We start from the raw sequence: 12,895 nt of genomic DNA on the forward strand, positions 1-12,895 counted from the left end.
TGATGTTCTCTGTTAGCGATCAGAAGTTGTTTTGTGTAGTTTGCTCTGTGTTCAAATGTTCTTTTCATGAATTTGTGGGGGAGAAAGTGGTATCCCTGTCCTATTCCTCCACCATCTTAGCTCCCTCCTCAGATTTGCTTGTTTTAATTTCTAAGGAGACATTGCATTCTACACAGACACTAAGACAATTTTAACAAATTTTCCATTAATAGAGTTCATGCTTCCTCTGCCCTAATCAAGCATACTATTCTATGGGTATTGAATTTGCTTTTAGCAGGCTCTTTAGCATAATCATCTTGAAGCACTTTTTGCCTTTCTTTAATTTGGTTATAAAGCTCACAAATTTTAAAGCACATTAACACCTCTATTCTAATATGCCCTACTAGAGTTTGGTGAGCTCTTGGTGAGTTTCAGGGTTTCAGTTTGAAAGCCCTGCATTATTCTTAGGGCTGTAGAATCTTCTGAAACTGAAGGAGAGACCACAAGTATTCCAGACTACCTTGATTATGATACATTTATCTAAAGAATTAAGCAGTTTGCCCCCCCTGCCCAGCACCCCCCCCCACACACACAAAAAAAACTACCCCTAACTCCTGATGTTCTTCATGATTTTATTGTGGGAATCTGGTAGAACTGACATTTCTCAGTGCTTCATAATTTCATCAGTAAGCTTTTCTGAGATGAAAACACACTAGAATTAGTTTTTAAGTTATTACTAGCCACAGAGAAAAAAGGACACAAAAGGAATACAGATTGGAAAAAACAAACAAACCTTTAGTGATAGCAGATCACATGACCCTCCACAGACAGAACAATAAGGATGCCTGCAGAAAGTTACTTGAGCTAATCAACGAATAGAGTACAGTTGCAGGATGCAAAATTAATACTCAGGTATCCCTTCCATTCCTATACACTAACAATGAAAAATGAGAATGAAAACTTAAGGAAAGAATCCCATTCACTACTCAATGAAGAGCATACGATATTTAGGAATATATTTCCTTAAAGAAACCAAGGACCTGCTACAGAAAACTATAAAACCATGTTGAAAGAAATCAAAGATGGCATAAATAGATGAAGAAATATACCATGTTCTTGGATCGGAAGAATCAATATAGTGACAATGAGTATACAACCCAAGGCGATCTGTTGGTATGTTCATTCACCACTGATACCCTTAGATTTAACTGTGGAATCCCTATCCAACCATCAACAGTGTTTTTCACTGAACTAGAACAAATAATTTCACAATTTGTGTGGAAACACAAAAGACCTCCAATGAGCAAAACAATCTTGAGAAAGAACGGAAATGGAGGAATCAGCCTTCCTGACTACAGACTGCACTACAAAGCTACAGTCATCAAGACAGTAAGGTACTGGCCCAGAGACAGAAATTCAGATCAATGGAAAAAAAAAAAAAAAAACAGGAAGTCCGGAGATAAAGCCACACACACACGGACACTTTATCTTTGACAGAGGAGGCGAAAATATACAACACAGAAAAGACAGCCTCTTGGACAAGCAGTGCTGGGAAAATGGGTCAACCACATTCAAAGAATGAAAAGTTTATTCTTTTCTAACCCCACAGAGAAAATAAATGCAAAATGGATTAGGACCTAAATCAAAGACCAGACTTTTCTAAACTCTTAAGAGGAAAACACAGGCAGAACACTCTCTGATAGAAATCACAGCAAGGTCCTCTGTGACCCACCACCCAGAGTAATGAAAATAAAAACAAAAAGATACAAAAGTAACCTACATACACTTCTATGCTTCTGCACAGCGAAGGAAACTAAAACCAAGGTGAAAAGACAGTCTTCAGAATGGGAGAATATTACAGCGAATCAAACAACTGCCCAAGAGTTAATCTGTCAAATATGCAAGCAACTCATGCAGTTCAATACCAGAAAAATAACCTGATCAAAAAGTGGGCAAAACAGCTAAACAGACATTTCTCCAAAGGAGATATACAGATTGCTAATGTGCACATGAAAGATGCTCAACATCACTCATTATCAGAGAGATGAAAATCAAAACCACAATGTGGTATCATCTCTGTTGGTCACAATGGCCATCACCCAAACGTCTCAAAGAAGAAATGCTGGAGAGGGAGTGAAAGGTAACCATCTTAAACTGCTGGTCGGAGTGCAAATGGGTATAGCCACAATAAACCATATGAGTTCTTAAAAACCTGGAAACAGAACTGCTGTATGACCCAGAAATTTCACTGTTTGCATACACCTCAAGGAAAGCAGAACTGAAAGAGACATGTGTACCCCAATATTCATCATAGCACTATTTATAATAGCTAGGACATGGAAGCAACCTAGATATTCATTGCAGATGAATGGATAGGAAGTTATGGTATTACTCATCTGTGACAAGGAATGTATTTGAGTCAGTTCTAATGAGGTGGGCAAAGGGGAGCCTGTTCCACATAGTGAAGTAAAGTCAGAAAGAGAAATACAAATACTGTATAGTAATGTATGTATGAAATTTAGAGAGAAAGTCACAGTGATCCTACATGCAGGGCAGCAAAAGAGACAGAGACAGAAAGAACAGACTTTTGGACTCTGTGGGACAGGGCAATCGTGGGATGATTTGAGAGAATAGTATTGAAACATGTCTATTACCATACAAACAGATGACAGGTGCAAGTTCAGTGCATGATGCAGGGCACCCAAAGCCAGTGCTCTGGGACAACAAAGAACAATAGGCTCTTTGGGGAGTGAGGTGGGAGAAGGGTTCTGGATGTTGGCTCACATGTGTATTGGTGACTGACTCTTGTTGATGTAAGGCAGAAACCACCTCAATATTGTAAGTTTAATATCTTCCCATTGAAATAATTTTTTAAATAAAAAGGTTGCTTTCTGAAATTGCAGTGTTGGAGTTCATGGTCCAGCATATCTTCTAAATCTGTGTAACAATGTCTGATTTGAAGGAGGGTTGTTGTTGTTGTTCAGTCACTAAGTCGCAGCTGACTCTTTGTGACCCCATGGGCTGCAGCACACCAGGCTTCCCCAACCTCCACTATCTCCTAGAGTTAGCTCAAACTCATGTCCATTGAGTTAGTGATGCCATCCAACAATCTCATCCTCTGTCATTCCTTTCTCCTGCCCCCAATCCCTCCCAGCATCAGGGTCTTTTCCAGTGAGTCAGCTCTTTGTATCAGGTGGCCAAAGTATTGGAGTTTCAGCTTTAGCATTGGTCCTCCCAATGAATATTCAGCATTGATTTCCTTTAGGATTGACTGGTTTGATCTGCCTGCAGTCCAAGGGACTCTCAAGAGTCTTCTCCAGCACCACAGGTCAAAAGCACCAGTTCTTCAGCACTCAGCCTTCTTTAATTGGTCCAACTCTCACATCTATATGTGACTCCTGGAAAAAACAAAGTTTTGACTATACAGACATTTGCCAACCAAATAATGTCTCTTCTTTTAATACACTGTATATGTTTGTTTTAGCTGTTCCTCCAGTGAGCAATTGTCTTTTAATTTCATGGGTGCAGTCACTGTTCATAGTGATTTTGGAGTTCAAGAAAATAAAACCTGCCACTGTTTCCATTTTTCACTCATCTGTTTGCCATGAAGTGATGGGACTGGATGCCATGATTTCAGTTTTTTGAATGTTGAGTTTCAAGATGGTCTTCTTACTCTCCTTCCATTTTCATTAAGAGGCTCTTTAGTTCATCTTTTCTTTCTGCCAATAGAGTGATATCATCTGCATATCTGAGGTTGTTGATATTTCTTCCAGCAACCTTGATTCTAGCTGGTGATTCATCCAGCCCAGAATTTCTCATGATGTATTCTGCATAAAAATTAAGGAAGCAGGGTGACAATATACAGCCTTAACATACTCCTTTGCCAAATTTGAACCAATCCATTGTTCCATGTCTGGTTCTAAGTGTTGCTTCTTGATCTGCATATAGGTTTCTCAGAAGGCAGGTAAGGTGATCTGGTATTCCCACCTCGTTAAGAATTTTCCACAGTTTTTTGTAATAATGTAAGTTATACCTGAATAACTAAAAAAACTAAAGCAACTTTGGAGGCTGAAAACAATAGTCATTGGTTATCCTCTTGGATACTTTAGACTGGGAATCTGGGCTGGCATAGCAGGATTGCTTATCCTGGGGTCTTAGCTGGGAAGAGCCATAGGGTGGGCGTGTCCAAACAGTTGAGGGCTGAGTCACCAGGAGGCCCTGCTCTCTCATGTCAGGGCCCTGGGCTCTGTGCTGGGGTGACTGGAAGAATGTCAACTGAAGCACCTCCATTCAGGCAGTGCTGTGGACACTAAGAATATAGCCGTTAACATAATAGACAAATATCTTTGTCCTGTTGGAGTTGACAAATGGAAGACAAATTGTAAATAACCAACATTATAAAGTAAACTGATAGTATGTTGGAGGTAATATGTGCATGGAATGAAGAGGTGAAGAGAATATATGGTGTGAAAGGCACTTCCTCCAGTTTTGATAACTTGCTCTAATAGTGCTGTACAATGATGCCACTTTAATTGCATTTTTCTGGTTACTAGAACACTGACCATTTCTTCAGATGTGTGGTTACTAGAGCACTGAGCATCTCTTCAGATGTGTGTTCTGTAAATAATGAACATTATAAAGTAAACTGATGGTATGTTGGAAGTAGTATGTGCCTGGATTGAAGAGGTGGAGAAGAGAATATTTGGTGTGAAAGGCACCTCCTCCAGTCCTGCTATCTTGTTCTAATAGTGCTGTACAATGATGCAGCTTTAACTGCATTTCCCTGGTCACTAGAGCACTAAGCATCTCTTCAAATGTGTGGCATCTCTTCAGACTGCTAGCTGGTCACCAAACACAGTTCCTCTTTTTCCTGGGTCCAGTTGGATTATACTTCCCAACCTCCCATATAGTTGGCTGCAACCTCAGAGTTCTAACCAGGAAAGGGTGAGCAGAAGTGTTCTCAGCAGGTGGCTCAGTGACAAGAGAATCCACCTGCCAAGCAGGAGACACAGATTCCATCCCTGGGTCAGGAAGATCTACTGGAGGAAGAAACAGCAACCCTCTCCAGTATTCTTGCCTGGGAAATCCCATGGACAGAGTAACCTCACAGGCTAAAGTCCATGAGGTCACAAAGAGTTGGACATGACTGAGCAAATAAACAAGTGTCCTCAACAATTTTCAAGACCAACCCATAAAAACCTCTTTTCTTCATCCAGCTGCCCAGTTCCAAGAGCAGCTTTTTCAGTTACACTACCAGCACACTGATCCTAGACTTCCCATGTCTGGGAGAGAAACTTTCTGTTGTTGAGAAGCCAGTTTGTAGTACTGTGAAGTACTGTATAGTACTGTATTTTCACTGTGTGAAAATGTGAAGGAGAGTAGTGTCAAATTATGATGTCAAGAACTGTGTTCCCATGCTCTAAAATCCTACAAAATGAAGCTGTCGAGTTTCCACTAAAATATTACTTTGTGTTCCCCTCCAGTGCATCTTATAGAATGTTTCAAGTGACCGGAGAGGAAACAAAAAGAGACCACTCACTTTTAAGCACCAATTAATGTGGGACATTCAATTTTGCATAAAGTTCCTAGGCCCCATAGTATTTACCTATACAATTTCTACATGACATGTATCAAAATAATTCTTCCATGGAAAAGTGCACATAAGCAACTCATGATGAAACACTATGCCTCAAAATTACTAAACAGCGAGAAAAAAATGTTGTCACCAGTGTTTCCCTTCATTCAAGTTCTTACATCAAAGTACTACAAACTGGCTTCTCAACAACAGAAAGTATCTCTTCCAGACATGGGAAGTCTAGCATCAGTTGCAAACTGCTGAGTTCTTGCTGTGATGGCTCATGGTAAACCCTCTGAGGTTACCTTCTTAAGAGTAGAGATTCATTTCCGATGAGTTCCTCTGTGGTGGCATAATGACACCCCAGAGGGCCTGCCCCCAATATTATCATCTTCTGGGGTTAGGGCATCAGCACACAATTTTTAGGAAAATAAAAACAAAAACCAAAAAATAAACAAGTGTAAAACAATCAGACCATGACAACTAGCAAACACAATGTAAATGTAGATTAAATCTTGGACAAGTCCTTATTTGTTTGACAAAGTCCACAGAGAAGTTTACTATGTCATGTGTGAAGATTCTGATTTGGCAAAAGGTTGAAGAAAGATATGTAAAAAGACTAAATAACCAGGAAGTTTTGATTATCCATGAAGTCAACTTCTCAAGCTTGTTTCTTCAGAGTATTAAAACTAGTCCTCCATCTCAAATACATTCAGCATATGAGTGTTCAGGAACTCCACAGATTAAGCACCACAAACCACAACAGTGAACTTTTTTCTTGGATTTAATTTTGTACACACTCTGTTTATAAGCTTGGGAAAGAAAACTCTAGCAAAGTGAGGTGAAACCATCCGAGGGTTTACTTCCCTTTTTTATATTACAGAAACCAGCTAAATGTGTATTCCCCATGAATTCTCAGAAGAAATATATTTCAGAAATTACTTGATGAATGGTCTCTCACTACTAATGAGTAAAATTTTACTGAGATCATTGAACTAGCCCTGAACTTCATTTCATCGTACTAAAGAGGATATGTTCAAAGCACACTGTTAAAAAGCAAGGGTTAGTATCTAAATAAGTAGTAAAATATGCACACACACAAATACACCAGTGACACAAAGTAAGGCCAAAATATACGGAGTATAACACTTTCTTGTAGTTTTCAAGGGCTGTTCCTTTCTTTGCCTTATCTCAGCTAAGGGATAAATTTATAAACATCTTTGTTTATAGAATTTACTTATGAAATTAGATTTTCACACACACAATGTGATTCTATTACTCATCAAATTCAGCACTGTTTGCTTACAATGCATATGACTTTTGAGAATGAAATGATATACAATCTTTTTTATATGTAAAGGATCATCTAACTACTTTATCCTTCATGGTTGTCATACTTGAGAAATATTTAAAATGCTAAGTAGAAACACTCTCGAGAAACAGAACAAGACTTTCAATGTTAAGAAAACTGAGTATTACTTAGTGTCGAATTTCTACAAGGTCTAATCACATTAATTGAACATTATGATTCCAACCTCTCTTCTGCAAGCTTCACTTTGGAAATGCCCTTATGAGAGTGGCAACACAAAATGTTAAAAATAATATAGATAACCAAACAGCATATAACTACACCTGGGCAACATATGTAAGAATATAGTGTTTTTTATTAACTTCAAATGCATACTTCTGCTTTCCTTAAATTCCATCAAAAATCCCAAGAAAACCTCTAGATAAGTCTGCAAACAGACGAGTTTATATGAGGGCTTACGATGATAGGCAATTTATTCAAAACATCCATTAACTGGAGATAAAAAGGGAGAGGAAACTTTTCTTTCTTGCCAGTGTTTTCGCAGCAGATATTGTGGTCTTACCTCTAAGTTCTATTACATGAAAGAAGCAAGTGTTAACATTTTACTCAAATTACTTCAGCTTCATCAGTTTTTTTTTTAAATATGATACTTTAAAACAATTAAAATAAACCAGTGTTTATTTAAGGCACAGTGTTTCTTAAACTACACTCAAATGAAGTTTTATTCTTCTTATTAGGTGATGACCAAGTTCAAACTGCAGCATGATCCATAAGACTTCTGAGTTCAATTCAGATCTGTAAGTGAAAAGAACATCAGATCTACAGAAAAATTAACTCTTGTCTAATGCATACAGGATCTTCTTACAGTACTTAGAAAATCAATCCTTTTGAACTAAAGGACACAAACCAGATTGTTTTCTCAATTCCTATGTTTTCACTGAATTTCTAGAATCTCCATGAGAACATCACATGTTATGCAAGCTATTCTTTTTTCAATGTTTTAAATTAACTTATTCATCTTAATTGGAGTTTAACCCTAAAAAGAGAAGAGCAGTACTAAATCAAATTTTTCTGACTCAATCTGATCACAGGAGGGACAATCTAGTAAATTATTAGGATAACTGACTCTGGCAAGAACTGTGAATATGGCATAAAACCTAAACAAACTTTCCAAAATAACACGAACTCTTTTAATTGTGTTTAATCTTTTCACCAACTGAGCTGCCTAGTCACAGCTCCAGAAAGCTGTTCTCTCTTCCTTCTAGGGAAAGGCTTAAGTCTGTGGGGCTTGGTATTCAAGTGTTCCCTTTGGTTAGATTCATGGCCTTCAACCCCAGCTCAGCCCTGACAACCTTCAGGTCTAAAATAACATCCTATGCAACTGTTGCATTTTACATGCTTACCACAGAAAATAACTGTCAGTTGTACCTCCACAGTATTAATTTAGCCACAAGAAATCTCTGGCAAAACTAAACAAAATGTTAGAGAGGATAGCATTTCTAAGAAATCTGTTGTCAGCATTACGAACCACCAACATACTACAAAGCTATCATTAAAAAGACATCTACTTAACAGAGATTTCATTACTGGATTCTTTTTTGTATATAATTGTTTTATACTTTCTGAATTACAACTGATTCATAAAAACTAGGGTTCACTATTTAAAATAAAATTGTCCTTTTTTTTTAAACCATGATTAAACTGATGTCTTTAAGATATTCATTTTAACATTTACAAAATTTATAACTCCAAAGTCATAAAAGACAACAGAAGCATCACAAGTACATAAAATAAAAATTGATGTAAAACATTTAGAGCCTCTGATAAATGATACCCAAATTGCAAGAGAAAAAATTTTAAAAACATTTAATGATATTGCCACGATGTTTTCTAATTCTTTTTCAGTTCCTGTTTCTGGCCTGCTTTAAAATGCATACATTAGTAGAGTACTGGGCTTCCCTGGTGGCTCATAGGATAAACAATCTGCCTGCAAGGCAGGAGACCCGGGTTCTACACCTGGGTTAAGAAGTTCCCCTGGAGGAGGAAATGGCAACCCACTCCAGTATTCCTGCATGGAGAACCCCATGGACAGAGGAGCCTAGTAAGCTACAGTCCACGGGGTTGCAACAAGACAGACACGAATGAGCGACTTCACATTCACGTCAATAGTTTTATCATGTGTATAAAAATCTATAAATACATGGTGAAAAAAATCTGGTAAAAATTTCTGCATTAAAGGTACATATCCAGCTGTTCTAATTCATGGTGTGAGTAATCTTAAAGAGCCTGGGTTGTCATGGTTATTTGTGGCCCTGACGTGCAGGCTGCTGATCATTTTTTTCTAACCAGGAATTGAACCCGTGATCCATACAGTGGATGCTGAAAATCTTAAAATACTAGACCACCAGGGCAGTGCTTTGGTTTCATTTCCTAGATGATCTGAAAATCCATCAAAGTACAGTATGGACTGGTATGAATACAATAGATGCGAAAGACTGACTAGAAACTAGTAAACTGTATAATGTAGGTGAACATGTGATTGCTCACTTCCACTTAAAATTCAATTTCTCTGAGTGTCTGAAAACGCTCTTAGTAAGGATGTTGGTAAATGAAAGATCTTGAAATCTGTTTCCGAGGGCAGTGATCCAGTTTAGACTTCCTAAAATGTGCTCCTGGAATTCTGAACTTCTACCTTGGTGTTCAAACACTCATTGATGTTTTTGCACTTTTGGTTTCTACAGTACAGTTTTACCACAGAAGTACCAAAAGAAGAAGAAGTCTAACAGGCCTCACAAGAGTATAAGCCATACTGTCATTCCAATTACTCGATGTGCCTGTCTCAAAAGTCAAGAGATACAAATCAATAAAACTTTCACTTAAATACATTCATAGCAGAACAGTGAGACATGGAAGAGTCTTATCATCACTATTTCCTTACCAAGATAAACAACCATTTCCCACAAACTCCAAACCAAACCTTTGTCCTAGAGTGATGCAGGACAATTAATGTAACCTCTAAATATACGGGCAACAAAACAGGCCTTCATTTTAAGAATGCTTTGCAGTGAACTAAAATTCCAGTGCTTCAGCAAGCTGGCTTCAACATGCTTTACTTCTATTAAGGTACCAGCCTTGTGAGGCAATACACTTTAAACCTGCCTGCTAAACTTCTTAATACTATCACCGTACACCCCCTTGCTTAATAAAGGGTCATTATGGAGTGCCCACTGTCAAACCTAATTGATTTAAAAAACAAACAAGGATCACAAGAATTATAAAGTTTTTGAAAATTTGAAAAGTTTGCCATGGTGGATTCTGAATATTATTATTCTGAATATATTAATGAATATTCAAATTCATGGAACATACACCTCAATATATATACAATTGAAGGGTTCAACCTTTTGATCAGGATATGACTAATTTCATATAAAAAACAATAAAAGTACACACATGTACACAGTTCAGCCTGGACTTATACCTCAATGTCTTAATCCTCACCTGCAGGGTCCTTAAACTGGATTTCATCATCATCTTCAGGATCAAAGGAATCTGTTTCACTAAGTTCCACTAAAAACACAACAAGAGCATACTCTTAAATATAAATCAAGATGTTACTAGATTAATTGCATATTTAAAGAAATAATACTGGATTAATACTAAAACACTGAACTGTACAAGAAACTGCTTGGAATCAATCTTTGATTCAACAGTATTCTTTCAAAAAAATCTTCCTAGCTGCAAACACATCACAGAGATCAAACTCACAAAGAAACCACTAAAAGAAGTTCACTCTCAAGTAAGTTTTGATCTGATTCCCAGTTGTCTTAGTATTTCTTCAATGGCCTATTTGTCATCAGAATCTTCAAACTTACTCAAAATTTATAACTTTATAATAAAATGCAATGTAATAGAATAAATAAAATTGCTATCATGTTCAAAATGTGAGTTTAGTACACTTCCTCATTTTGTTATAGAAACTTACTTTAATCTTTCCAAGCTAACTAGAGGTAAAATAGAATACTTTTGTCTTTAAGAAATAAAAGGGATATCTTTTAAAAATGCTCTCCACAAAAAGCCAAAACAGTACTCTATAGAATCAGAAACTAAATATTCTTTTCCATAAAAGTCAATACCAGTACCATAACTGCTAGCCTTGAGTAACTGAAATCATGTATAATCCCTTAAGAATTGTTTAAAAGAGACATTCCTTTAGCAATTATTACATACAAGTCTAGAGTCTCTAAACTTTTCAATTCCCAACCAAAAGAATATACTTCAGGAAGATAATCCATTACTAAGTTCTTAATATACTGAAGTATTTAATACATACTTAAAGTGAATTAAAGCATATATGTAAAAATACATAAAGAGAGAGAATGCTGAAACAACTGCTTCACCTAAACACTAACTAGCAAATGCTATGAGAAGACAGGGAAATGTAAAATCTTTGATAATAACTACCATATTCTGGAAGCTCTCCATAAGCCTTCAGACTTCTAGCTTCATCTGCACTGTACTTTAAGATTACATCTGCTTTGTTATCCTTGGAGAAGAACAAGGAAGGATCAAAATTGGTTAAGCAAACAATCATCATCTGTGTCATAAATTACTTTCAGATTAAACACACTTATGTGAAACCTCACCATTCTCTCACCTTCCTTCTATCATCTGCACACACGCACACACACACACACAAGTCCTCGTGATGAAGTCTGCATGCATGACCAAATAAAATATAGACTAGGAAAATGATGTATATAACGCACTGAATCAAAAGTACGAAAAGGAAACACGGCGGGACGGCGGGGGGGGAGTGCTGTGGCACTACTGTCCTTGTTCACTCTCTAACACTGTAGTTCTAAGTGACGGTGGTATTGTGACCCAAGAGAAACCTTTCTATAACCCACAGTTCTTAGAGTATCTTACTGATTCGAAACCTGACAGGCTTAAAGTGAAGAATTTGTGTGTTTATAAAGCTCTTCTGTGTGCTTCTGATGCAAATATGCCTGTCAAGTACTGCCCCAACAAAGTTCACTTTTCTCCATTTTAAAGACGCCCAGTCACTGACAGAGCAAACAATTCTGAATGCTTACAGTTAACCTAGAAAAGGCCTAAAGAAAGGCAACTGAAAATATCACAGTCATAAAACTGCAGTGTAGTAGAAAGCAACACTTCTCAAACTATAATGTGCACAAAAACACATGTATGTATTGTGTTAAAACTCTGAGTGCAACTCAGTAGGGAAGAGATTAGCTAATAACGTACTAAGATACTTCCATAGAGTGGGGGTGCTGCTATTATCTTTACAGTATGATTTGAGTAACAAGGGTTTGCAATTATCCACAGCAGATTAAAAATCAGAAGAGCTGTTTGTGGCTATCACTTTAAAGTCAGTACCTTAATCCCTTATAGGATTAATATAATTGTGGTTACACTGCCCGTGAAACAAAGAATTAAACTGGGAACTAACAATTTTTCCATTCCTTTCCGGGGTTATATGTAGTTAAACTAAAATAAATGGACATGAAAATGATGCACATTTACAGAGTCTATATTTTTACTCATCACATATGAAAAATGGAAAGGTTATAAAGGGATGATCCAGATCACAAAAACATACAAAGGAAAAAAATTCAGTAAAGTTTCAGGATACGAAATCAATATACAAAAGTCAGTTATAGTAGTAATGTGTCCATACTGCGCAAAGTAATGTACAGATTCCATGTAATTCCTATAGAAATTCAAGTAGCAGTTATTTTCAGAGACAAAGCTATACGGAACCGCAAACAATCCTAACCACCAAAGCAACCTGGAGGAAGAATAAAGCTGGAGGACACACACTTCCTGCTTTCCAAACACAACTGTCCCTACAATATGTCTCCGGCATTTCACCAGTAATGCGGACTCTTGGGACAAAACTCATCACTCAGAAATAAAATTTTTCAAAGACAATCAATCAAAACTCATGAAGGGAACCAAGTGTAGATCTCAGTGTAGAAAAGACATCCTCTCCAATAAACAGTACTGGG

General features: G+C 37.2%; 1 long non-coding RNA gene across 1 annotated transcript; it reads right to left on the reverse strand.

The window, feature by feature from the left end:
* Positions 1 to 7,548: 7,548 nt before the first annotated feature.
* On the reverse strand, positions 7,549 to 11,395 carry LOC122436419. Its single transcript, XR_006268006.1, has 3 exons — positions 11,328 to 11,395; positions 10,365 to 10,433; positions 7,549 to 7,658 (listed from the first exon to the last, which is right to left on the reverse strand). It is a non-coding gene; the product is annotated as an uncharacterized LOC122436419 (long non-coding RNA).
* Positions 11,396 to 12,895: the final 1,500 nt, after the last annotated feature.

The sequence above is a fragment of the Cervus canadensis genome, chromosome Y (assembly GCF_019320065.1).
Source record: "Cervus canadensis isolate Bull #8, Minnesota chromosome Y, ASM1932006v1, whole genome shotgun sequence".
NCBI lineage: Eukaryota > Metazoa > Chordata > Mammalia > Artiodactyla > Cervidae > Cervus > Cervus canadensis.